This window comes from Cyprinodon tularosa, unplaced genomic scaffold (genome assembly GCF_016077235.1).
Source record: "Cyprinodon tularosa strain WSP-4 unplaced genomic scaffold, ASM1607723v1 ctg356, whole genome shotgun sequence".
In the NCBI taxonomy this organism is placed as follows: domain Eukaryota; kingdom Metazoa; phylum Chordata; class Actinopteri; order Cyprinodontiformes; family Cyprinodontidae; genus Cyprinodon; species Cyprinodon tularosa.
The window spans coordinates 691,448-716,450 of NW_024039070.1; the positions used below are offsets into that span (position 1 = coordinate 691,448).

General features: G+C 35.8%; 1 protein-coding gene and 1 long non-coding RNA gene across 4 annotated transcripts in view; one reads left to right on the forward strand and one right to left on the reverse strand.

The window, feature by feature from the left end:
* The window catches only part of si:ch211-106a19.1 (uncharacterized protein LOC561797 homolog), an 80,168-nt gene that overhangs the window by 32,388 nt on the left and 22,777 nt on the right, over positions 1-25,003 (forward strand). The gene's annotated exons all lie outside the window — the stretch shown is intronic.
* Positions 3,503-4,645, reverse strand: LOC119790126. Its single transcript, XR_005281678.1, has 5 exons — positions 4,449-4,645; positions 4,287-4,350; positions 4,029-4,082; positions 3,792-3,818; positions 3,503-3,686 (listed from the first exon to the last, which is right to left on the reverse strand). It is a non-coding gene; the product is annotated as an uncharacterized LOC119790126 (long non-coding RNA).

Below are 25,003 nucleotides of genomic sequence, written 5' to 3' on the forward strand. Positions count from 1 at the left end.
GGGATGCATGAGATAATGCACAGGTTCTACATATTAGAACAACGTTTTTAGACTTCATTTTCACCTGCTGCCAGAAGATTTCACCTACATAGATATATTGATCTACTGCAATTCAAGAAATAATCCTGTAATATTTTCACGGTAACAACAATTGTGGCAAGTCAGTTTTATATGTTCTAGTTTTACTGAATATGTATGATATCTGAAAAAAAAAATTCTTTGCCTAAATTACCATTTCAAACAAAATGATATTCTCCACATCTAGAATAAGCATTCTGGATGTCTATAAGTTAACCTCAGATCTCCATATTCCTTATATTACTGGTCAGCATTTGTATTATTTTAACTATGAAAAAATGTTTGTCAGATATCAGAAATACATTTTCTGTCAAGCAGATGAATGTGAGAATGGCCACTAAAAATGTGTAAACATTTCTACATATATAAAACTTAATTCTTACTCTAAAATTCAGTTTCTGCTGCAAAAATGTAATTCAGAAAATATATTATTACAGTTAGGTCTAGGAGTGGGATTTTGATCAGGAAAAATCTTATTTTAGTGATCTAAAAATGGAACATCGGAGAGGAGAGAGGTTTTAATAAATGTATAACGACCAGCCACAGCTCATTTCATATAAACTTACGCTTTAACTCCAGCAACGATCTTTTCCTTCGCCACCTTCCTCTACCATTGAAGCTGTAGCTCTGTTTTTCTGTCTTTTAAACACATTCTCCTTTTTTTATTTTTTGCATTTCAGCATTAAAATCTCTAGTTCCAGTGGGGTGAAATAGGCACTTCCTATTGCTTGTTGTCATAGTGAGTGGTTGAATCGGTGCTCCACCGATGGCTTTTCTTCCATGATGCGCATGCTCTTAACTCTGAGTGGACCTAGTTAAAATTAATTGAATACTTGATAGCAGCCATTGCGAAACCGAACATTCAGAGTTCCTGACTTTAGACTAGATATTTTTAGGGTGTGAATTTTAATCTGAATTTGTTAAACCTGCTTCATGAAACAGACCCCAGGCTAATCAGCAGATTGAGAGCAGGTGTGGACAGAGGAATCTAGAAGGGAGCAAGGGGAAAGAGAATGACACAAGATGGCAACAGAGGGCAAACAAGAAATACCTAAGAACTCAACTACTGCTATCAAATGAATAATTTGGTAACAATAAACAGACATGGAGGCTAATAAATGAAATTATGGGTTCCCATAAAGTGGACCCCAGGAAGAGTAATCTCTACTCTCGTAGAGAGATAATTTTTTAATTATTACGGAAAAACTCGTAGAGACCAATGGGGATCCTTAAATAAATAAATACTACAAATCCTAGTTACTTCGTCCTTTCTGCTTTAACTAAAATTATGGCTACAATTGTCGTTATATATGCTTGGGAAGTATGCTGAACTGCAAATGTATAAGCACATCCTTTTTTTGATCAGTTAAAAAAAATTTACTATAACTGTTGTGAATTAGCACTAAATAAAAACAATGAATTTAATTAAATTGAGACAAAGCATCATGTGGATATAGGTGAATAAATTAGCACCCTGTGACTCCATTCTTCTGATATTAATGAGCTTTATTGTAAACAGGTGCCCTTATCTTTTTTATTGCTAGATTAGACTGTTTGTGACTCTGGTCTCGAAGTACACCTCGCTGCAGTAAACAGAAAGGGGCGGGGACGGACCACTGTCAGTCTCATACCTTATATGGAAATGGGACCATTTCATTCCGGAACTGACGGGGGCGCTAGTGACACTATTTCCTGTACCGACCGTTTCATAATAATTATAATAATAATAATAACGTATTTTATTTGACAACGCCTTTCAAAACACCCAAGAACACTTTCAACATTAAAAATACTAATTAAACAGTAAAGAAATGGCTACAAAACGTGATATGTCACGGGGCATGTCTGTCACGTGGTATGTCCCTTTTTTATTTTGAAATCTTATTTAAAATTATATTAGTAACAATCTAAAATAAGCAACAATAAGGAATCAGTATGTGTGTGTATGTATGTATTTATCTATCCTTACACCCTATATATGTCTAACAAAAGTCATAAAAAATAAAATAAAATCAGTATTTTGGAGACAAGTGTACATTACATTAAGAGCACATTTATCCATCCATTAATTTTTATGAATTATCCTCAAGTGGGGTCATGAAGGCTGCTGACCCTGGACAGATCCCCAGTCCATCGCTGATTAAGAAAACAGATATAAACAAATACATGCTGGTGCTGAAGTTCAAATAATATATTTTGATGTTGTGAACGGTACTCTTAAAATAAATAAGTTAAAATCTAAAATATAATAGCCTTTGGCTTATTTAATAAGAACTAGATGGAAAAGAGGTTTGGTCTGTAAAACATTTAGTCGACAATTTTGGCCAACTTAGTACGTCCATTCACGGTGCACTTTTTTTGTTTATTTGCCAAATATTTTTTCTTATTATTCTCATTGTGAATATAATTTACAAACAAACCAAAGGACTTTTGAACTTTTAACAAGTGCCATTCGGTAACTAGAATATACTTTCAATTATTATCATTATTGACCATAATGTCTCCTATAAGGACTCCAGCTCAACTAGTAAACTGACTGGTGTCCCACTATTGCATTTAGAAATACCATAATTTTTTCAATTGCAATAAATTCATAAACTGCACTCCAAAAACATGAATATCCAATTGTAGCAAAACCCAAAGTGATTAATTAAAACCTTAAATGTAGCTTCAACCTGGAAAGACTCGCACAGAAAGTAGGTTTTAGAAAGTTCATTTGACAATAATCTTCAACTTTCTGATCCCGGCAGTAGACACTGTACTGGTAACCACCAGAGAATTATCTTTTTTCTACATGAAAACCTTTTTGAATAAAGTCTGTCTTCATCTCACCTGCTCAGCCAATCACCTGCTCAGGTGCCTCCCTCCCAGCCTAACGGCGCCGGTCTCAAGTCCTTCACTCTTCATAAAGTCCAGCTTGATGTGTGCAACTGCTCCTCACCTGAGCTTCCATCACCTCCACCCTGATTACACCTTCGCTTTGCCCGTTTAATCTTATGTTTGTATCTGAACAATATGTTTCTGCAACTTATTTTTTATTACATAAAACAAGTTGATTCTAACTGTTAAAACATAAACAACTTGTCTGTATGTCAGGTTTGTAAAGAAAATTTGTATTGATTCCAGTCATTGTTCAAAAATGTATAGGAAACATTGTATATTGCAAGTTATTAGCTTTGCTTGCATTTAAAATTTTCCAACAAGATTTTCCAATTGTTAAACAACGCTGTTACAATATATTTACAACTACTTTATTGGTTCTACTGTCTCTCCAACAAATTACAGCCACAATGTAACTTTGTGGAAACGACACCATTTCTATGAAAACTAAATTATGTAAATCAACTGAGCTACAACAAAAGGAACTTTCAAAAATGTAAATAATATTGAAAGAACACATTATGAAAAAGGAGGACTGCACAAGTCAAAAGGTAAATATTCTTTATCAGAAACGATTTCAAATGGCATGTCACACAAAAAAAAACTAACAATATGTGACAGATTGTGGAAAGCAACTTATATTTTCTTTGAATTCAATGTTGGCACTCAGGGCAAAGTCCAGGTATGCCATCACAGTAGTAACGAGGGTACTCTCCTCTCCTCCGCATCTGACAATAAAAAAATAAAAAAACAAACAAAATAAAAAACAGGTGCATTGCAAGACTGTCATACAGGAAGAATGGATGATACATATGATTATGAATGAATCTTACCTGTAAGATTGGCGGTATCCTTTCTACCTGCATGGTGAAGAGCATTAAACAATAATTAATACTTTATATCTCTCAGTATCTTATCCTTTCATCTCTAATGATATAAAAAAAGTTGTCCAAATAATGAATTTTAATAAAAAAAAATAAAAGAAAAAATCATTTAGGGTTTTAGTCTCATTTGCACATAAAGATACACAAATCAAAATTACTAGTTATGTGTAAATTTAAAAAATGAACCTCAATTTGTGCCTCGGCTCCTTTGGCATAGGTGTGGTCATCAGCACACAGAGTCTGTAAAAATACAGATATGTTCTAAGTGAAAGATGAATGCAAGTCCAAATAACATCAAAACTGCTTCAACCCTTTTAATTCTTCTATCCTGATTTTCTTTCAGACTTAAAAAAATAAGCATAGAACAAAAGTACACTGTGAATGGACATAATACAAATTCTATGACTTAAAACAACAAAGTGATGAATTTTAGCTACAGCTTACCTCACATTTTGCCCTCTCATCAACTTTTTTCCGCTTTCTCTCCTTTTGTAGTTCTTCTCTGGACCTTTTAAAAAGGACAAATTGAAGGTTTTCTTAAAAAACTGAATCTAGAAAAGCGTATTAATTTACTATGTGAAAAAAAATTTAAGAAGGTAAAATTACCTTTTGTTGATTTTGTGGGTTTTGCATTATGGATCGTGTGCCGAACACCAGTGCAAAAACTTTTCAAACTTCTTTCTTTCTTCTTCCTTTCCTCTTAACCCCGCGTCTTTAAGGCATTTATACTAGTGATTATGAAAATAGCGCCCCCTTCATTTCCGGAATGCAATAGTCCCATTTCCAAATAAGGTATGGGACTGACGGAAAGGTCCGTCCCCGCCCCTCTCTGTTTGCTGCAGCGAGGTCCTTCTCCTGGTCTCAGAAGTCAAATATGCCTGCCTCACTGTGAGAAAACAGATAGTTTAAAAGCTGCATAATTCCAAAGGAGCATGATAAAAGGAAAGGATTGATATAAATTTAAAACAGACATATTTATGGTGCAATGCATGGTGGAAAAGTCTGCTCAACTTTATCTAGATACGTCTGTTTTGCTTTCAAAAAAATCATTTACCCTTTATAGATTAATTCTGCTTTTGATTTTTTGTCTCACTAATGTTTTAACAAACCAAAAGAAGTCATGTATAGCACACAATCTAGGACGTGCTTAAATTGGATGTCCTAGATGTTACTGTCATTTATATAGCAACATGATGTTGGCCTGAATTTTGTTATTCTAATTTATCATCTTATTGGAAAATCTCAATTCCCTCCTTTTTCAAGATGCAGAACCTTTATTTTCCTTGTCTTTTTTGAGGAGACATTCATTTAATGTCATTTTCTAACATGTGGCCTATCCCTCTGTTCCCAAATATGTTATGTGTTTAAATATTAAAGTCATAAAAAGCAGATAAAGATCAAGTGAGCCTTTTTTCGAACAATTTGGTAATCCTAATACTTTTGTCAGTAAGATTATTATTCGGTCAAAGAGAGCAGGTTTTTCCAGGGGAAGTGATAAAAGCTAATGCATTAGGTATAAAAAGAGGAAGTTATCGTATCAAAGTACATTTATAAATGCAAAAAAGAAAAGCATTGATCCAAGACCAGATTTTTACATTCATTGTTCATTGTCAGACATTTAAGTTTGCATGTTTTAGGTGAATTAGGATAACCAATACTTTTTAAATTTATTAGAGGTAAGATTAAAGGAGAAAGATCTTTCTTAAAATTCTGAAGATGCAATTAAAAAAACATTGTGGAAGCTAACATAATGAAGTAGCAACTCTGTTATCTTATGATAGTCTACTTAATAAAATCTAAGATAAAAATAAGTATACTTTTGAATGTATTTTACTATATCTTCTGTATTGAAAAACAAAATACATTTTTTTTTTTTTTTAAGTTTTTCAGTTTGTAGCACTGCTGCCTTGCAGCATGAAAGCCCTAATTTTAATCACTTACCTTTTAGTTTAAGGTTGTGGTCCAACTATTGTATTTGTTTTACTCATTTTTTTTTTTCTTTATTTGCTTGTATTCTGCTTTATATATTTTTCTCAATTTTATTATCTTATTCATGTAAAGCAATTAGAATTGTCCATGTACGAAATTATGCTATACAAATAAACTTGGCTTGCCTTGCCTTGGATCTTTCTGCATGGAGTTTGCATGAGTTCTCTGCTGGTACTTAAACCAAAATGCACCCCAGTGGATCCTAATTCTGTCCCCTTTTTCAGCCAATCCAAAGCTTGATACACATGAGGTCTGAGTTTGTTTTCTGATATCTTTGCTTCAGTTGTTTCATGCAACCTTATACTTTCTTCGCAAATCATTTCTATTAAAAAAAACAAACAAACACATGATTGTATTTTAATGATCTTAGAATTTTAGGTTTTGTGCTACACCATGCATATAGTGACAGAGAGTGCTTCACAAAGATATTATCGCCTCTTAAACATTGTTGCTTTACCAAAGGAAACTTTTTATACTTTTTAATGGAATATTATGAGATAGGCAAAACCAATTTAATGATCAGAAAGTTCTTAGTTATAAAATATTGACAGTGATGCATGCATTTCTATGGAGCCCCTGAATTAAAGTGTCTTCAACAACTGTTTTCTGCATAGTAGAGCTTCAAGTCTTTTCTATTATGTATCAGTTTTGCGTGTTCTTGAATGCAAAACAAATTGGATGGAGTGGTGCTAAACACCATCTTCCTGTGTAGACTTTGACTATAGGCTAATATGAAGGAAGAAAAGACTTTACATTATATTGTTACTTTGGCTGTACATTAAAGCTACAGTGTGTAATAATTACAGGGATATACAGTCAGAAATGTAATATATTATACATAACTATGTTATTTATCATCATCTACGAGCTCAGCCTCTTAACCTTAATATTTGCGTTGCCTTAGAATTCGTTATTTATAATTACATAGGAGCAGGTCTCGCAGCCATGGAGGCAGACATCTTTGCGCTATGGCAGCGCAGAGCCAACAAACTAGCGATTGCGAGATCGCCCATTACGCTCGAAAGTAACTACGGCAAGTTGAGAGAGATGAACTGAGACGGTACTGAACAATCGATGGCAGTATTATGCCTGAGAATACTATCTGTAAAATTATCTATGTAAACAAACCTCATCACTTGAGAAGGTAGGTGATGCGGATGTCGTGGAAGACATTTTGTCCCGTAACGCTCGCCGTACTGTTGGGGGGGAGAAGCGGTGGGGGGGAGATGTTCATGTTGCTGCAGTCTGCAGTCTGGACGTTAGATGTCGCTGAAAATTACACACTGTAGCTTTAAGAAAGCTAAATTTTTCTATTTTTTTATTTAAAAAGTTTCATCTTTTCTGCTGAAATTATAAATCAGACTTTACCAAGTTTTCCTCCAGCACTCTACATGCTAAGCTTTATCCACCTTCACTGCTGAAGAAAATTATCAAAAATGCATGAAACTGTAAGGTTTACGTTTGTTGGTGTTGATGGTTGTTTAGAATATCAACTGTTTGATAGCTTTTTGAGGGAAGTTGGGAAACCCCATGTGCACACGTTGAAAGCACTGACATCTTTCCCCGCATGCGCTGCAGCAGCAGCAGCTTCCAAGGGAGTTTTCACAGAGCTCTGAGTATAACTGTAGTATTTCATGCGCACGAAGTAGTATTTCGTGGCCACGCAATAAGTATAACGTGCGCACGAAATACTACTTCGTGGCCACGCAATAAGTTTATCGTGCGCACGAAATACTACCTCGTGGCAACGCAATAAGTTTAACGTGCGCACGAAATACTTATTAATAATATTAATATCATTCCTGGACAACTGGGTAAGCAAATCGAGCGCGCCTTCTCTAAGGTCTAAGGCGCGCTCGATTTGCTTACCCAGTCGGTCTCTGCCAGTCACGTGATATTTGTTGCTAAGACGCCATTTTAGGTGGAAAAGGCGTATTGTAAACAACCGCAGCATAGCTAAACGAAGGACTAAAGGCCCGTTTACATAGCAGCCTGTCCAAGATAAGTCATTACAGTTAACATAAGCCGGAAAACAGGGGCAGATTTATTGATATTATTAATAAGTATTTCGTGCGCACGTTAAACTTATTGCGTGGCCACGAAGTAGTATTTCGTGCACACGTTAAACTTATTGCGTGGCCACGAAGTAGTATTTCCTGCGCACGTTATACTTATTGCGTGGCCGCAAAATACTACTTCGTGCGCACGAAATACTACTTTGCGCACGTTATACTTATTGCGTGGCCGCGAAATACTACTTTGTGCGCACGAAATACTACTTTGCGCACGTTATACTTATTGCGTGGCCGCGAAATACTACTTCGTGCGCACAAAATACTACTTCGCGCACATTATACTTATTGCGTGGCCGCGAAATAATACTTTGTGCGCACGAAATACTACTTTGCGCACGTTATACTTATTGCATGGCCGCGAAATACTACTTTGTGCGCACGAAATACTACTTCGTGGCCACAATTAAACATTTTTTTTGACCATGTCATCAGAGGGGCTCCGTAGATATCAGATGGAGCTTGGCCATTTATTCTGCAGATGAAAGAAGGAAATTCTAGAAACCTCTTTGATATGGGATTACAGCATGATGAGACAGCTGGAGTTGACGAGCAAGAGGAGCCTAGTCCTTCTTCTTGCCTACAAACAGACAGAGTTGGGCTCATATCAAGGTGAGGCTTCCTTCTTTGAGAAGTTACCAATTTTATCAGTTTTATAACTTTTGTAATTATGCACAAAAGTTTACACTGCATTAAGAATTAAATCTGATTCTCCATGTCTGGGAAAGTATTAAAATTGAATATGATTTTATTTGTTGATTTTACTAATTTTATTCGCTGTCTGATTTGATTGCTTAACAAACAAAAACCTTTGTGTTCCAACCAAGATTTTTTTTTTATTTAAATAAAAAAATTTAAATTTTTTCTATTCCTACATCAGTTACCCAACCCTTTCAGCGCATCATCCGTCTGTCCATTTGTCGCTTTTCAGCCTATGCTCTTTCTTATTATATATATATATTTTTTGCCTTTCATTTTCCTGTTGTTGGAATCCTTCACACTCATTTTGTTTTCTGTCATCTTTCAGAAAGTTTCAAATCATCCAAAAAGCTAGTCTTGAAATTGCCTTTAAAGCCTTTAGCTGAAGGGTTGGAAGAAAAAAATTTTTCTGAGTTGGAGGAAGAAGTGGAGGTTGAAGCTCAGGGAGGGGTTTGCCTTTGCCTTTGTAGGATTTTAAAATAATTTGTTCACTCAGTGAATAACATATTCATAAATGAAAGGTCACAATCATTTAAAGTAAATAAGACACCTTCATAATCCCAAATGTTCCGAAGAAATATTCAATTCATCCGCTTTTGAATAATATTTATATTGAAACATCACTCTTGCTCTAATCATGCTCTTTTTGGACTGGGAGGAAGCCAGAGTACCTGGAGAGAACCCACACATGCTCAGGGAAAACATGTAAACTCTATGCAAGGGATGGATGGATGGATGGATAGACAGACAGACAGACAGAGAGATCGATAGAGAGACAGACAGGGTCCAATACACCTATAAAATAAGAAGCATTGATATTAATTTTTTGTTGCGAGACAAAGGCCAAAGCAGTTTATGTTTGAGAAATAATTCTTTACTCTCTTCCAAAATTTCTTGCGGGTTTTGACTTCAACCAGATGTGAGGGATCTTTACAGCTTGTCAAGTTTGTGTTATCACCACAATCAGTTTGTTGCTGTTGATTATTAGTCGGCAAGATTATTTTGTTGTCGATGTTGTTGTTGCTGTTGGTTGTTGATTCATATTTCAGATCAGAGGTCTCAGATGAAAATGAGGATCTGATAATAGGTGATAAACCTGACTGAATCACTGGGCTTTTTTGAGGACTGGGGGTCCCACAGCATCCAGGCTTTTTACAGACAGGCTTTGAACTTTCTTCAGAGTTGTTTGAAAGGTCACAATCATTTAAAGTAAATAAGACACCTTCATAATCCCAAATGTTCCGAAGAAATATTCAATTCATCCACTTTTGAATAATATTTATATTCAAACATCACTCTTGCTTTAATCATGCTCTTTTTGGACTGGGAGGAAGCCAGAGTACCTGGAGAGAACCCACACATGCTCAGGGAAAACATGTAAACTCTATGCAAGGGATGGATGGATGGATGGATGGATGGACGGACGGACGGACGGACGGACGGACGGACGGACGGACGGACAGACAGACAGACAGACAGACAGACAGACAGACAGACAGACAGACAGACAGACAGACAGAGAGATAGAGAGACAGACAGTGTCCAATACACCTATAAAATAAGTAGCATTGATATTAATTTTTTGTTGCGAGACGAAGGCCAAAGCAGTTTATGTTTGAGAAATAATTCTTTACTCTCTTGCAAAATTTCTTGCGGGTTTTGACTTCAACCAGATGTGAGGGATCTTTACAGCTTGTCAAGTTTGTGTTATCACCACAATCAGTTTGCTGTTGATTGTTGTTTATGTTTGAGAAATAATTCTTTACTCTCTTCCAAAATTTCTTGCGGGCTTTGACCTCAACCAGATGTGAGGGATCTTTACAGCTTGTCAAGTTTGTGTTATCACCACAATCAGTTTGTTGCTGTTGATTATTAGTCGGCAAGATTATTTTGTTGTCGATGTTGTTGTTGCTGTTGGTTGTTGATTCATATTTCAGATCAGAGGTCTCAGATGAAAATGAGGATCTGATAATAGGTGATGAACCTGACTGAATCACTGGGCTTTTTTGAGGACTGGGGGTCCCACAGCATCCAGGCTTTTTACAGACAGGCTTTGAACTTTCTTCAGAGTTGTTTGTGGCTCCCAACCTTTCTGAAGTCATTATTTTGTTGTCGATGTTGCTGTTGGTTGTTGATTCATATTTCAGATCAGAGGTCTCAGATGAAAATGAGGATCTGATAATAGGTGATAAACCTGACTGAATCACTGGGCTTTTTTGAGGACTGGGGGTCCCACAGCATCCAGGCTTTTTACAGACAGGCTTTGAACTTTCTTCAGAGTTGTTTGTGGCTCCCAACCTTTCTGAAGTCATTATTTTGTAAGTTCTCATTGCCTCATGGGCTTGAATGACCGTTTTACCTTTTGGTGGGCCATCGTTGCCTGGACAGAGAGAAGAGGAGGTTTCTCTTTTTTTAGAGTTGTTTGTGGCTCCCAACCTTTCTGAAGTCATTATTTTGTAAGTTCTCATTGCCTCATGGGCTTGAATGACCGTTTTACCTTTTGGTGGGCCATCGTTGCCTGGACAGAGAGAAGAGGAGGTTTCTCTTTTTTTAGAGTTGTTTGTGGCTCCCAACCTTTCTGAAGTCATTATTTTGTAAGTTCTCATTGCCTCATGGGCTTCAAGGACATAAAAGCTGCTCCTGTCAAAGTTAGACAAATGGTCCATGGTAATAAAGTTGTGTTTAAGTGCAGCTGCTGAGGTAATACGGTCCTGAGGTGTAGGAACTAGCATTTGCTTTAGAAAATCTATGAAACTTAGTAAATCCTCCCTTTCAGCGGGGTCTTGTGTTGTTGGACGGATTTTCAGCAGGTCGTCCAAAGACTGCAGCTTCAGCACTGGATCATACTTCTTAATTATACTTTTCCAAGAGGAAAAATTCTCACTGCAGCGTGGTTCACCCAACATTTTAACAATTGCCGCCAATGTTTCGTCAGGAGTATCATAATCAAACAGGAAATCTTTAAGGTAGAAATAGATCAAAGTGATGCCTAGACACCACATATCCAAACTGGCATCTAGCTTGTCACCCATAATTCCCTCCGGAGGCCTGAAAAGAACAGGGTTAACACAAATATTTGACATTGATCCTATCTCCTCAGAGAAACCCATATCAATTACTTTGAGTTTTAGAGAGGAGCGGTCTACCAGCATTATGTTGTCAATCTTGATATCTTTATGTACTATTCCATTACTATGTAGAAAATCTAAAGCAACCAGTACCTGTTGAGCAATAAGGCGAATGTCAGACAAATGTAGTCCACTACCTACAGTTGTTTCTGTAAAACTTAGCAAATCGATATCCAGCTTTTCAAACACGAAGCAATGCTTTGTTTTGTAGTTAAAATATTCATAAAACTTCACTATGTTGTAGTTGTCCGGTCCAAGCTCTTTGATTTTAGTTAAGATCTCTTTTTCCGCCTTTGACTCGGAATCATCCTTGTCTATTGGACTTTTTATTACAACAATCTCTCCAGTTTCTTGGTTTCTACATTTGGTAGTTATAGCTGTTCCTCCTACGTCCACAGCTTCTATGAAGAGGTAATTGCTTGTTTTAGATTTGAAAACAAAATCCTTTGTTGAAAAAAGTTCCGACCAAAATGGCCCACAATCAGTTGGTATTGCTCCAAAAGGAGTCTGGATGGTCATTTTGTCATCCGAATCAGATGAATAAATGACCGTTTTACCTTTTGGTGGGCCATCGTTGCCTGGACAGAGAGAAGAGGTTTCTCTTTTTTTAGAGTTGTTTGTGGCTCCCAACCTTTCTGAAGTCATTATTTTGTAAGTTCTCATTGCCTCATGGGCTTGAATGACCGTTTTACCTTTTGGTGGGCCATCGTTGCCTGGACAGAGAGAAAAGGTTTCTCTTTTTTTAGAGTTGTATGTGGCTCCCAACCTTTCTGAAGTCATTATTTTGTAAGTTCTCATTGCCTCATGGGCTTCAAGGACATAAGAGCTGCTCCTGTCAAAGTTAGACATATGGTATGTCTGGTCTGATCACCTTGGAAGCTAGTCTGAACTAAAACCTATTTTTAGAATTGTTCTAAGTGACATAGGCTATGACATCACCGGCTGGGACACGCCCACCCGCCCGGGACACGCCCACCCGCCCGGGACACGCCCACCCTACTTTTTTTTTTTTTTTAACTTTATTAGAACAAAAATTATAATACAGAGATAAATTAAAATTTACAGTGAACATGAGGTATTAGGACAGAGGCCCTCTGTTGCCCCACCTGTCCTAATTGCCTCCATCCCTGATGACACACCAGGGACAGGTGCTGCAGAGGCTGAGCAGCATCGGGGTGACGATGAGGAAGAGAATGAGGAGGAGAGAGGAGGGAAAGGAAGAAGAGAAGCTAGGCGGAGTGAGACATGCATCTGGCTGTTGTCAGGTTACCCTCCCTCTGGGATTCCCAATGGATTGCAGATGCCACACACGCACACAAAATGACAGAAAGATCTGAGCTGATGAAAGAAAAGAGGCCTGATGAGACCGATTCATTCAGAGTCGCTGAGGACGTTTTTATAACCTAGAAATGATCCATGAGCACGCGACCGATCGAATGGACGGATGGTCCACGGACCTTTGTTGATTCAGTTATTTGTTTTGCCAAAAAGATTAATTATAATCATTTTTCATTAAATAATAGAGATGCAGATAAATAGAAATAAACAGTTCTCAGATAAGATCGGAGGTGTATGAAATAAGATAATGCAGTCACTATGTTAAATTAATGAATTAACTGTATTTTAATCAAAAACATCATATCATCATAAGATTTTGGTTGTTTATGCAAATGGTCTCAATCAGAGAAGGGAAGTAACGAACTACAAATACTTCGTTACTGTACTCAAGTAGATTTTTCTGATATTTTTACTTTACTTTACTACTTATTTTTATGGCGACCTTTTACTTCTACTCCTTACATTTTTACACAAATATCTGTACTTTCTACTCCTTACATTTTAAAAAATTGGTTCGTTACTTTAGTTTTGAATCATTTCAATGGAGTTAACGTTATTATTTTTCACATCATCAATACCAAATTCAATCTAATTGGATGGGAATCTACGTTGCATTTGACGCACCACTACAAGATGAATCGACAGATTCGGCGGTCTTCATTTGCGGCAAATCATTGCAGCTTGGTGGCGGTGGCGTTAGCATAGTAGCATGGACGACGAGATGATTGAAAATGAACACAACGGAGATCTAGTCCTATTGGCAGACATCCATTTAAAATGTAGGCAACGGCATGAAAAAAGTGGTTTCTACTTTTACTTTTATACTTTAAGTAAATTTACAAGCCTGTACTTTGTTACTTTTACTTGAGTAAAGAAGTTTAATCAGTACTTCCACTTTTACCAGAGTTTTTTTTAACACAAGTATCTGTACTTTTACTCAAGTACGGAAAGTGAGTACTTTTGCCATCTCTGGTCTCAATAAACTTTTCAGTTGACTGCAGGCCCACAAACACGGCAGAGCTCCCAAGTGCCGCCTGGTGGTTGTCCGGGTACATTGCAGTTCTTTTTGAAAAAAAAAAATACTGGCCTCAGGAAATACATCGTGATTCATGCAGGAATCACACAGGAATCACGCAGGAAACCGTCCATTTCCAACCAGTGCCCACTGTATGTGTTGGTTTTCTATGTGAAGTTTTACATTCTTTTAGACTCTAAATTCAGGTGTGTTACCTTTTTGGAGGTTCTAAAGTCTATATTAATCAGTTACTGTAGCTCAAGAGGACCAGTTTTTATTAAGTGATGGCAGCGTTCATGGTTTAATCTGATTTCCTCAGCCCATGTGACAAGAGTACCAGGGCTGGAAGAATCAAGTGTTTTACTATTGAGGAAAATGGTGGCAGTCCTCAATGTTTAAATGCATGTGTGTAAACGACAAATTCCTCTCTTAGAGGTCTTATATGAAAATATTCAGTTCAGTTAAATTAAAATAGTTTATTGGTCCCAAAGGATAAATAAATGTTGTAATTCTTCAAGGGCTTTCTACAACTAGGTTTTTAAGTTGTTAACAGCTGTAAGCAGGACAGATCTTCTACAGTGGTTTGTTTTGCTAAGGATCTGGATAAGCCTGACTGAAAACGCTGTTGTTGTTGGATGTTCTGATTGTCTGGATGCTCAAGATTTGCCATAATGTCCTTTATTTCACAAAGGATTTTTCCTTAATATAAAAAGTGCAGCTGGCCAGGGAAGGCTTAGACCCAGCATTTTTTGCAAATAGAAAGGGGCAGAATGCTGATTTTTAACAGGTCGACCCAGGTTTGAAAAACATGCTTTAACCCGCTATTTTCAGTGTGAAAGAGGCTTAGCAACAGTTTGAATCCAGATGTGTAACGTAAGAAATGTGTAAATAACAGGTTATTCACACCTCTTAAGTATAATAGATGTCTCATTAGAACTGAAATGGAGCAGATAGCTGTCCAGAATGAGAGCGAAAAATAAATGAAAACACATACACAGATTATTACGCACAAACTTAAGTATTAAAGCCTTTATTACTGTCATATTTTTTCCCACTTAAACTTAATCAAAGAATGAATCAATGAGTTAGCATGTTACAACAGGCCAATTAAAACATTTTGCTTGTAAATTTTGCCCAAATGAAAATAATGTTTAATATCTTCATAGCAGGAGGTCAAGATGTACTTATAGTCAAACAATCAAACAGCATTTGAATGAATATAGTAATCTAATCAACTTCATATAAAAATTTAGTGGTGTTTTCTGAAACAAAATGCAATAATAGATAGATAGATGCAGTAGTCCTTACATCATTTAAATATTTACATTCTCATCCCTGCAAGTTCTTCCATAGACGGTACTTCCAGTCTTTTCAAACTAAATTTAATTAAAAAGTACAATAAACAGAAGAGTCACAACTAATCAGATATTTTTAAGGGGTTCAAATACACTGAAGTGGATAGATTTGGGAAAGTATATTGGAAATTAGTATTTATTCGTAACTAGGGCATTTGTCTAACCTTAAATTATGGATGGTAGTAACTTTATATAGATTTTTAAAACCAAAGGGGCAGTACATCATGTGCCTGGTTGCTCTATGTCCCCTTTGTCCAGCCAACAGGGTGATGTGCTGTCAACTTGAGGCATGGCTTAACTAATCTGACAGCCTGTCCTGTGGGACTAACTAAGAGACAAAACCTGACAGTGAGATAGCAGACTGCGCTTCACCCAATGACATTTCCTTGCTCCTCTTCTTTTGCTTTGTTTGTTATGCATTATATTCAGACAATTTCTGGTAAAACTTAATGTAACCAACAGGGAAGCAACAAAGATCTAGTATGGGGTTAAGTTGCAGAAGGTTGCTCTGAAATTAGTTTCATCTACTTCATGCTGTTTACTGCTATAATATAATTGTTTGTAATTTATTTGTTCCAATATACTTGCCTGAGGACTTTTACAACTATAAAAATAGATTATTGGTTCTTATACACATGGTTACAATTAATGACATTCTGTTGTTTTATTTGCTGTAACATTTGATTTAATGTAGTTATTATATTTGAAGGATATTAAACCCAGCTTTTACAAAGTAATGAGGTTATATAAACAGAACTAAATGGGCCAGCCTAAAAACATACATACATTTATGCTTTTGTCATCAGAAATGTGTGGCGCATTACAGGCTAACAATGGAACCAAGAGACTAGCTCGTCAGGTTCAATTTTCATGTTTCCAAGCAATACAAGTGTTTTTTTTTTTTTTGGTTCACTATATAAAGCCTTAAACTCAATGCGAATCCAGACATTTTGAATTGAGAAAGCTTCCTGGATGGGAAGCGAAACATCTTCTAACCTTGGAAACAAAGTCCAGTGGATTGCTTTTTAAACTTTTTCAGAATGACTATGACCTGGATGACTGAGAATCTTCACCAGCATATTACCAAGGTATAACAGAGCCACACATAATTGATGATAACAATCTTAACATGTCATATAAAAAATTAAAAAATACTCAATACTCTTGCTCCTAACTTGCCATCAACATACTCATTAAGTTGCAACGATACATCCAGCTCACAATATAATTCATGAAAACTTCCTAATACAGTTTCCTAAAATATTCAAGTAATAAACTTTTTTTTTTACCTCGGGAGGAACAGAAACGCTATTATATTATATTATATTATATTATATTATATTATATTATATTATATTATATTATATTATATTATATTATATTATATTATATTATATTATATTATATTATATTGCACAAAATTGCTATTATTATTATTATAGTAATAGTATAGTAATATAGTTTAAGGTTAGGTTTAAAAACATTTTTGTTATATATATATATATATATATATATACCTTTTTAAACATACAGATTACATGCAACAAACTGAGCTGCACAAGCACATAGTGTCCCTTCTGATGTTGGGCTGTATGGGCAGGGGGGAGGTAGCATAACCTTGAGGCATGACTAGTGTGGTAATGGGTTTCTGTCCTTGCTTGTCGACATCTAATTTGCTATGAGAACCCATCTATCTGCTGTTTTAAAAGAATGGCTTGGAAATGTAAAAGAACAGCCACGGAGTAAATAGTCACTATAAACAAACAATTTAGTCATTCAATGTTTGAATAAAAGCTGATATTTATGTCTTGTACCAAGTGATATACTGCTGATGTTTTACAAATTTTTGAATGGCCTTCCTCTTTAATATATAGGCTTGACCGGAGGAGCTTGGCATTTTATCAACGCGAACTGAAAAGAATATTGCATTGAGGGTATTTCTGACATAATTCTGAAAAGCTTTGTATACTGATATTTATTTACAGAAGGTATTGGGTATTTACAGGTGATCAATACTGTAAATATTATTTTTCTGCAGAAGTCATCTTAATGGTAAAGGTCTGTAGATGCACACTGCATTAAAACAGATCTCCTTGACTTTAGAGGTTTAACAAAATAATGCAGATTTCCTTTAATGTCACTAAACAAAAAAAAAAACTATTTGGTATCTTCTCACCTTGTGGTTTTCCTTCATCCATTTCTTTACTTTGTGTCATTGTGTGCAGAGTGACTGCCCAGTATTTAGCTGATTAGCTGACAGTTGGAACGCTCAGAAGATATAATCAAGGTTGATTATGAAAAGAGACGTTGATGCAATAAATCACGGGTCGAAGTATCATTTAAGAAGATATAAACATTGCTGCATCTCTATATAATTCGTTATCAGTGGGAGACAGCTTCAATCACATGCAGTTACCTAAGCTACAGAGGGCAGTATAGTGTCAATTCCCTAGTGAGCAATTAGAACCCTATCAAATTATGCACTGGGGCTCATAGGAGCCAAAACAGATTGCAAACAGTGAGCAAACTTTGTTCAATTCTCTTTAAAATACTCTATGTATATGGGGAGACGTCTCTTTTAAATGTTGTTGTTACTAGCTTGACAAGTATGAAATACAAGATTTTCTTTTGTTTATATAGAGCTGTGACAGTGTACTCTTTTGCCTCTTCAGATTGCTTCTGTTTAGTTGTTTTCTTTACTGTACTGTTGTTGGTCGAATAACACAAAGTCTCCTTTTGTCCCCTAAAATAAAGAATTCAAATCAAGAGCTCTAATCATTTACAGTATATAATTTATTTATTCACCAGCAAGCAATTTGATGAATGCTCCACATAATTCACATACAGAAGGTTAGGAACATGTTTACTGATGCACTTATTTTGTTGGAATCAAAAACATTTCCTTGGACAAGAATTCTGTTTCTGATTTCTTTTCTGTTCAACGTGTTTCAGGTCAGACATAAAACCAAAAATCTGCATCAGCAAGGAAAAGCCTAATTGGTGCATATCTCATGACCAAGAGTGAGGTTTAAAGGGTAGATGGAGCAGTAAATCATGCAGTAAATCATGTAATTTGCTTTCTAACTCTTTCCTTTTCCCAAAACAGGCCATATAGGTGCCATTGAAAAGTATTTTATCCTTTTTCAAATTTCTCATTCACACCACAGTCATACAATCAAATATTAAAAGGGAGGTAATTGTTTTCCTGATGAAGGTAATACTTAACAAGGCTAACTGTCCAACAAACATATAGCTGTTCTACCATAGTCATGCTTTCCTAATTAAAGACTGATTTTGTTATCCTCTCCAACTCTCAGACATACTCAGATCAACTTGTTTACTGTCGACTGTCCTTACTAGCACTTGAATCAGATCAAATTCCCTGCAGACAACTCCTTGATGTGTTCTGCCTTCTTTTTCTTCGTCTTCTACATCAGTGACTATACTGCAGTTTTGCGCGTTTTGATTCCTCATCATCTCTTGGCCTGCAATAAGGGGATTCCTGGTCTCATTTTCAAATCCAGGTTTGCTTTTGCCGTTTTTAAAGGGCTGTCATGCCAACCCCTCAACTGGATTGTTTAGCTGTATGTATTTTCTCTTGTGTCCTAGTGTTGTGTGTTTTTCTGAAAGTCTGTTTACAGCGTAAAGAGCTTCAAGGTTTTAGTGTTTCGAGAGTGTTTGTGCTGCTTGTTATTCAATGAACTCTGGTTACCTTTGGCTGAAAATGGATGCCCTGGAATGCAAACATGGTGAGATATTCTTCTGTTCCCTCTTCTAGGTGGTTCAGGTTTCTCTCTTTGCATCAGAAGCAGAAACTAAACAGATAGAACCCAATTTCATTAAAAAAATGTTGGTTCTATTATAAGTCTCAGACAGAAGGTGGGAGGTTTTGCTTGTGCCAGAATTACCCACAATGCAACAGAGCCTTTCTTTTACCATAACAGTCAAGACTGCAGCTGCAACAGAGCTTTGTTTTAATTATGCTGTTAGTAATTTCCCTAATAAGTCTTTGAAATTTTGATAACTGGCTGCTGTAAGAGCTTTTCTTAAAGAAAAAAAAACTGTTTCCATTAGTCCCACCCTGTTCCCCACTGTGAAACCAGCCCCTTTCCTTTCCAGACGAATGCGTCTAGTATTTGGCAAAAGCCAGTCTGAATGGCCATTCTACATCATTTCAGTGGGTAGTTGTCCAGCAAAGTTATATGATCAAAAAACAAAAGATGAATGTGATGTTTTTTTTTTTTTTGTTCAGACTTGTAATGCTGCCATCATTTCAGCTTCTCCTGCTCAAAATGACTATGCAGTCAAATGCATGCAGTGCTCTGGGGAACTCATACTGATGTAAAACATTATACAAGCTTGTGTTATGTTTTAATGTTAGCAGATGCCCTGCATGTTTATTTGTGTAATGTTACAGATGCAGAAGCGTTACTGACCTATTCCAAAAGTGTTTCAAACAATAGTTAGGAATGTTTTGTTTGCAGCTGCACCATGTTCCTTCCATTTTCAGATGATGGATTAAACTGTACTCAGTGAGTAGTCAAAGTTTAGGATGTGTGTTTATCCACCAATTTTACCGTAAAATTATCTTCCTCGCGTGTCTTCCTTGTTCATTTGTCCTCATGTTGCTGTTTTTTTCACAAATGCTCACTTACTAACCTCTGATGCCTTCACATAACAGCTGGATTCTTACTGAGTTTAATTTACCCCATTTGCACAATTTAGTAGTTATGGAACTTCTCAAAGCATATTTTAGCCAGGTTTTACTCTCCAAATTTGATATGTATTCAAAAGTAACATTTTACTTCCACTTAAAGGGGCCCAATTATGTACTATGACTTTACAAATTTCTGTGCCAGCAGCTCCCTCTGGTTGTATACTTACAAATTAAATAGCAGCACCATGTTGGCTTATTATTTCTGTTTTACACTTTGTTTTTGGTCCATTTGTTACTAAACATAAGTGTCTTTGGTATTTACAATGACAAAATCGCCTCACCCAAGGTTTATATTGTTGAAAGTTCACTATGATGCCTTTGTGTTGTGCATTCATTATCATAAACACATAACAAGCCATGGATATTTAGAATTCAATTAATTTATTTTCATCATGAATTTAAATAATGAATGAGTTTCTTGTTTTGCTGGTGTTTATAGTTGGACAATGAACCAAATCGACGCTCAAGTTTGAACCCAGTAAAGTACTGTGGACGTGCAGCTACTGTGCTTGCATACCCTCCACCCGGGTAAAGCTTTATGTTGTACTTGCATGCTCTTCATGGGCTTAACAGGGGTGATAGCGTTTCCTCTGTAAGGCTGCAAACAGCTGTCATGTTCTTAAAGAAAGTGCCACTGTAATACTGTTCATTATGGCTCTCCAGCTCTCATAACAAACCTTTTCATTGTGGCACAGCATACTCTGCATGCTCCTTTGTATAGCACAAACACTTTGTAGATAATGAAGGGTCAGCAATGGGCATTACAGGCTGGAGACACTTTGTTTCCTCCCTCAAACCTTCCCTGTCATAGGACTATACTTTGGGTAATAGGTATTGTTTCGCTTGGCTACACACATCTAATTTAGCTTTGTAGTGCTTTGAGACACATATTAGAAAAGCAACAATAAGAGATTTTGTGGATGGTTTTTCCAAATCTGGTTTTTAAAAGTTCCGATTTCACTTTTCCAATTTCCATTTTGTTGTTCTTTTAAAAATTATAAAAAAAAAAAGATCAGATGTGAATAGTTATCTTTTTAGACTTGCTGCGGAAAAGGATTATCTAAAATAATTAATAATTTTGAAAGAGGCAGTTGTTGTAAATTAAAATATATATATATATATACACATATATGTATGGATGTATGTATGTATGTATGTATGTATTTACATATATATATATATATATATATATATATATATATATATATATATATATATATATATATATATATATATATATATATTCATATTCCCGTGAGAATGTGAAGGATTTCCTTTGCTGATTCTTATTTGAGTGTGTGTGCTCAGTTGTGAGGATAATTTTTAAAATTTTACCATCATATTGAGGAACCAAAGTGCAGACATTTTGCTGGTCCTCACAAGCTTTTTTTGATGACGTTTAGATTTAAGGCTAAAGTGTCAGTTAACTCAGGGTTAGGGTGAGTATACGCTGGTAAGTGTTATGTTTAGGTTTAGGGCATAGAAGAAATGAAAATAAATGGAAGTCCGTTGGAGTTAAATGTCCTTGGCACATATAGCAAGATGAGAGTGTGTGTGTGTTTTTTGCTTTTAATACATTGTGGGGCCCTGTTTTTGGAAAAACTAATTGGTTTTGGGTCAGGGGTCATTTTTATATGGGAATTGAATTTAGGTTGGGGTTAGGGTAAGTTATGAACCCGTAATGGTTAGAGTTAGGGGATGTAATGGCGTCCAGAAATATGATATAAATATCTGCTTGCCTACATTTTCCTCAAGTCCTCTTGGTCATTCTTGGGTATTTTTAGCAGTCTGTTTTTGATGATTATCCTGACAGTGGACATAGCATCTCTCGCTAAAATATCTTGATAGTCTTGAAATTTCATTGTGCCCTGACACCATGTTCGAGATGAAGCAAAACCCAATAATATGGGCAAATTTTGTCACAGAAACATCAAGCTGTCTGGAGATGGTCTTAAAACCTTTTAAAATGCCTGTGTATCATTTTCCTTCTAATTTCCTTAGACAACTCTTTCCTTCACTTCCGTTGGTCCAAGTTGAGTGTGGTACACACCGTGTCACCAACAGCACAGGGACAAGCACCCCAATGGCTGATTGTAGAAACCTGTGATGCCAGTTAGTGGACACACCTTTATTTAACACGTCCCTTTGGTGACATTATTTTCTAGAGGTACCATATTTTTTGTCCAGGCCTGTTTCATGAATAGTTTTTTTTTTTTTTTTTATCTTTCTGTTAAACAGCAGTTTCTGACTTTCATTTGTTTGTTTTAATCCAGCAATTAATCTTCTACCACTTAACCCGTCACGGTCAGGTGGCTTGTGCTTCTTTCCAGTAGTCTATGGGCAAACGACTTGCTACTAACTGGAGAAGTTGTCATTCTGTTGCAGGTTAATTTTCACCAAATTTAATTTATTATTGCTTATGTTTTAAGTTTTTTTTTGTGTTACTATTGTTGTTTTTTCTTTTAATAAATGAGTGGAATCAACTATTTTGTCCTTGTGTGTATGTGTTGTAGCAGCACGCATTAACTGCACAGATGGCTTAGAAACAAATTCAGCTTTTTTTTTTATTTTATTCTTGCACATTTTGTGCATCCTGAGTTTTTCAAACTCTTTACTTATACTGAACATAAACAGAAAGTAATACATAACTCTAAGTAATTTCCCTCTGGGATTATTAAAGTATGTCTGATTCTGTCTGTCTGTCTGATTCTAAGAGCTCTTCCCACATTAACGACTTAGGAATGAAAGATAATTTAATGTTAGTAATGACCTGGTAGTGCTTAGGTATGATGCATTTACTGATCAAAAAATATAAGATCTTTAAGGTTTGGACGAACTGGTCACTAATATGAGATGATTAAGCTGAAATCTGAAAGATTCTTGTCATCAAAATGTTTCTCATTGCATGTCTGCATGTGTCTCATATGGTATGTGAAAAGGAATTGTTTAAAATTTTAGTTTATACCTCAGAAAAATCAATTCCTGTAGTGCTTGACCTTATTAGCAAATTTGGAAAAATATCAGGTTATGAAATTAAGCTATCAAAATCCAATGCCTGTCTACTTAACTCAGATATTTCAACTGAACTTAAAATAATTTCTCCCTTCACCTAGGCACAAGGTGGATTTAAGTACTTGGGAGTAAATGTCTCTCCTAACCTAAAGAACTTATTTCAAATAAACTACACCCCCCAACTTAACAAAATTAAAGAGGAATTGGAGTTTTGGACCCTGCTACCCATCTCTTTTATTGGCGAATAAATGTCATTAAAATGAGTGTATTGCCAAGATTCAATTATATTTTTCAGTCCTTACCATGTTACCTGAATAAACCATTCTTTCAGTCAACCAATAAAATAATACATTATTTTATATGGAAAAAACCACACCCAGGATCTCCGTAAAAACCCTGAGAAAATCAAAAGAAAAGGGCAGACTGGGTCTTCCAGATTTTCTGTTGTATTACTGGGCTGCACAGACTAAGGACATAATTAGTTGGATACAGAACCGGACAACAGCTCATTGGACAGAAATTGAGGGGGAACCCACCTCTATCACCACTCTGCCATTCATCAACAACACAAAAGCTATAAAATCAATATCTTGAACATATGTAATAGCAAACAACCCTCAGGCTTGGCAAAATGTAAAGAGATTCTGTGGATCACATACCATCATTTCCAATGGCTCCTCTATCCTCTAACCCAGATTTGCCGCCACTAATGGGGAATCTTTTTACTAAATGGAAAGAACATGGCATACATCAGTTCCAGAATTAATTTAAAGAGGAAGGCCCTCTAAAATCTTTTCTAGACCTCAGATCAGAATTTGACATCCCAAACCTAGACTTCTATAAATATCTACAGCTTTGCCATTATATAACCACTTTGGAAAAGTCAGGGCAAATGTCCTTTACTTTATCAACAATTGAGGAAATTATGGTAAACTCTACAAAGATGAAAGGGAAGACTATATATGGAGTATTACTAGAATATAATATCTCCTCCTTAATGTCACTAAGAACTGTATGGCAGAAAGATCTAGAACAAGATCTTGATGATGAGCTTTGGACCGAAATGTGTGATAATGTTTTTGTTTCCTTATCTTGTAACAAAATCATCGAGCAAAATTACAAATTCATGCATAAAATTTACCTAACACCAGTCCGTCTTAGCAAAATGTATTCTACTGCGTCTTCTAAATGTCATCGCTGTAAAATGTGTACTGGTTCTCTTATCCATGCAAGAAACTCAAACATTTCTGGAATGCAGTACATAGTCTTACAATGAAACTCTTGCAAATTCAATTCAAACTCTCACCTCTATTGTATCTCTTTGGTACAGATTCAGATAATACTCTAGACCCGATCTCCAATAAAAGGATTGGTATAATTGCTTATGTAGCTAAAAAATTTATAATGCTCAACTAAAATCAAGCTACAGCACCTACAATTAATGTATTTAAAACAGTAATGACACCATGCAACTGGAGCACTATACTTACCACTTGAAAGGTAAAGAAAGGAGATCTTTTTGCTCAAACATTGGGACCCTTGATCATCACCTGACTTCTTCTATGTGATAGCCCATCGTGACCTAACACATGACTTGTTATCGTGCCTACCTGTCCTTTTTTTATGATAACATTGATAACAATAATATACTTGAATTATTTTATTGTATTTATGTTTATTATTTTTCAATATTTTGTTTAACTATTTTTTTGTAATATTAAGTTTCTATACACCCTTAATATTTGTAATTATTTTTTTTTTCCCCTCTCAGCTTACATGTGTTCAGAATGTTGTGTTTGTGTAAAAAAAAATGAAAATCCAATAAATAAACAATTG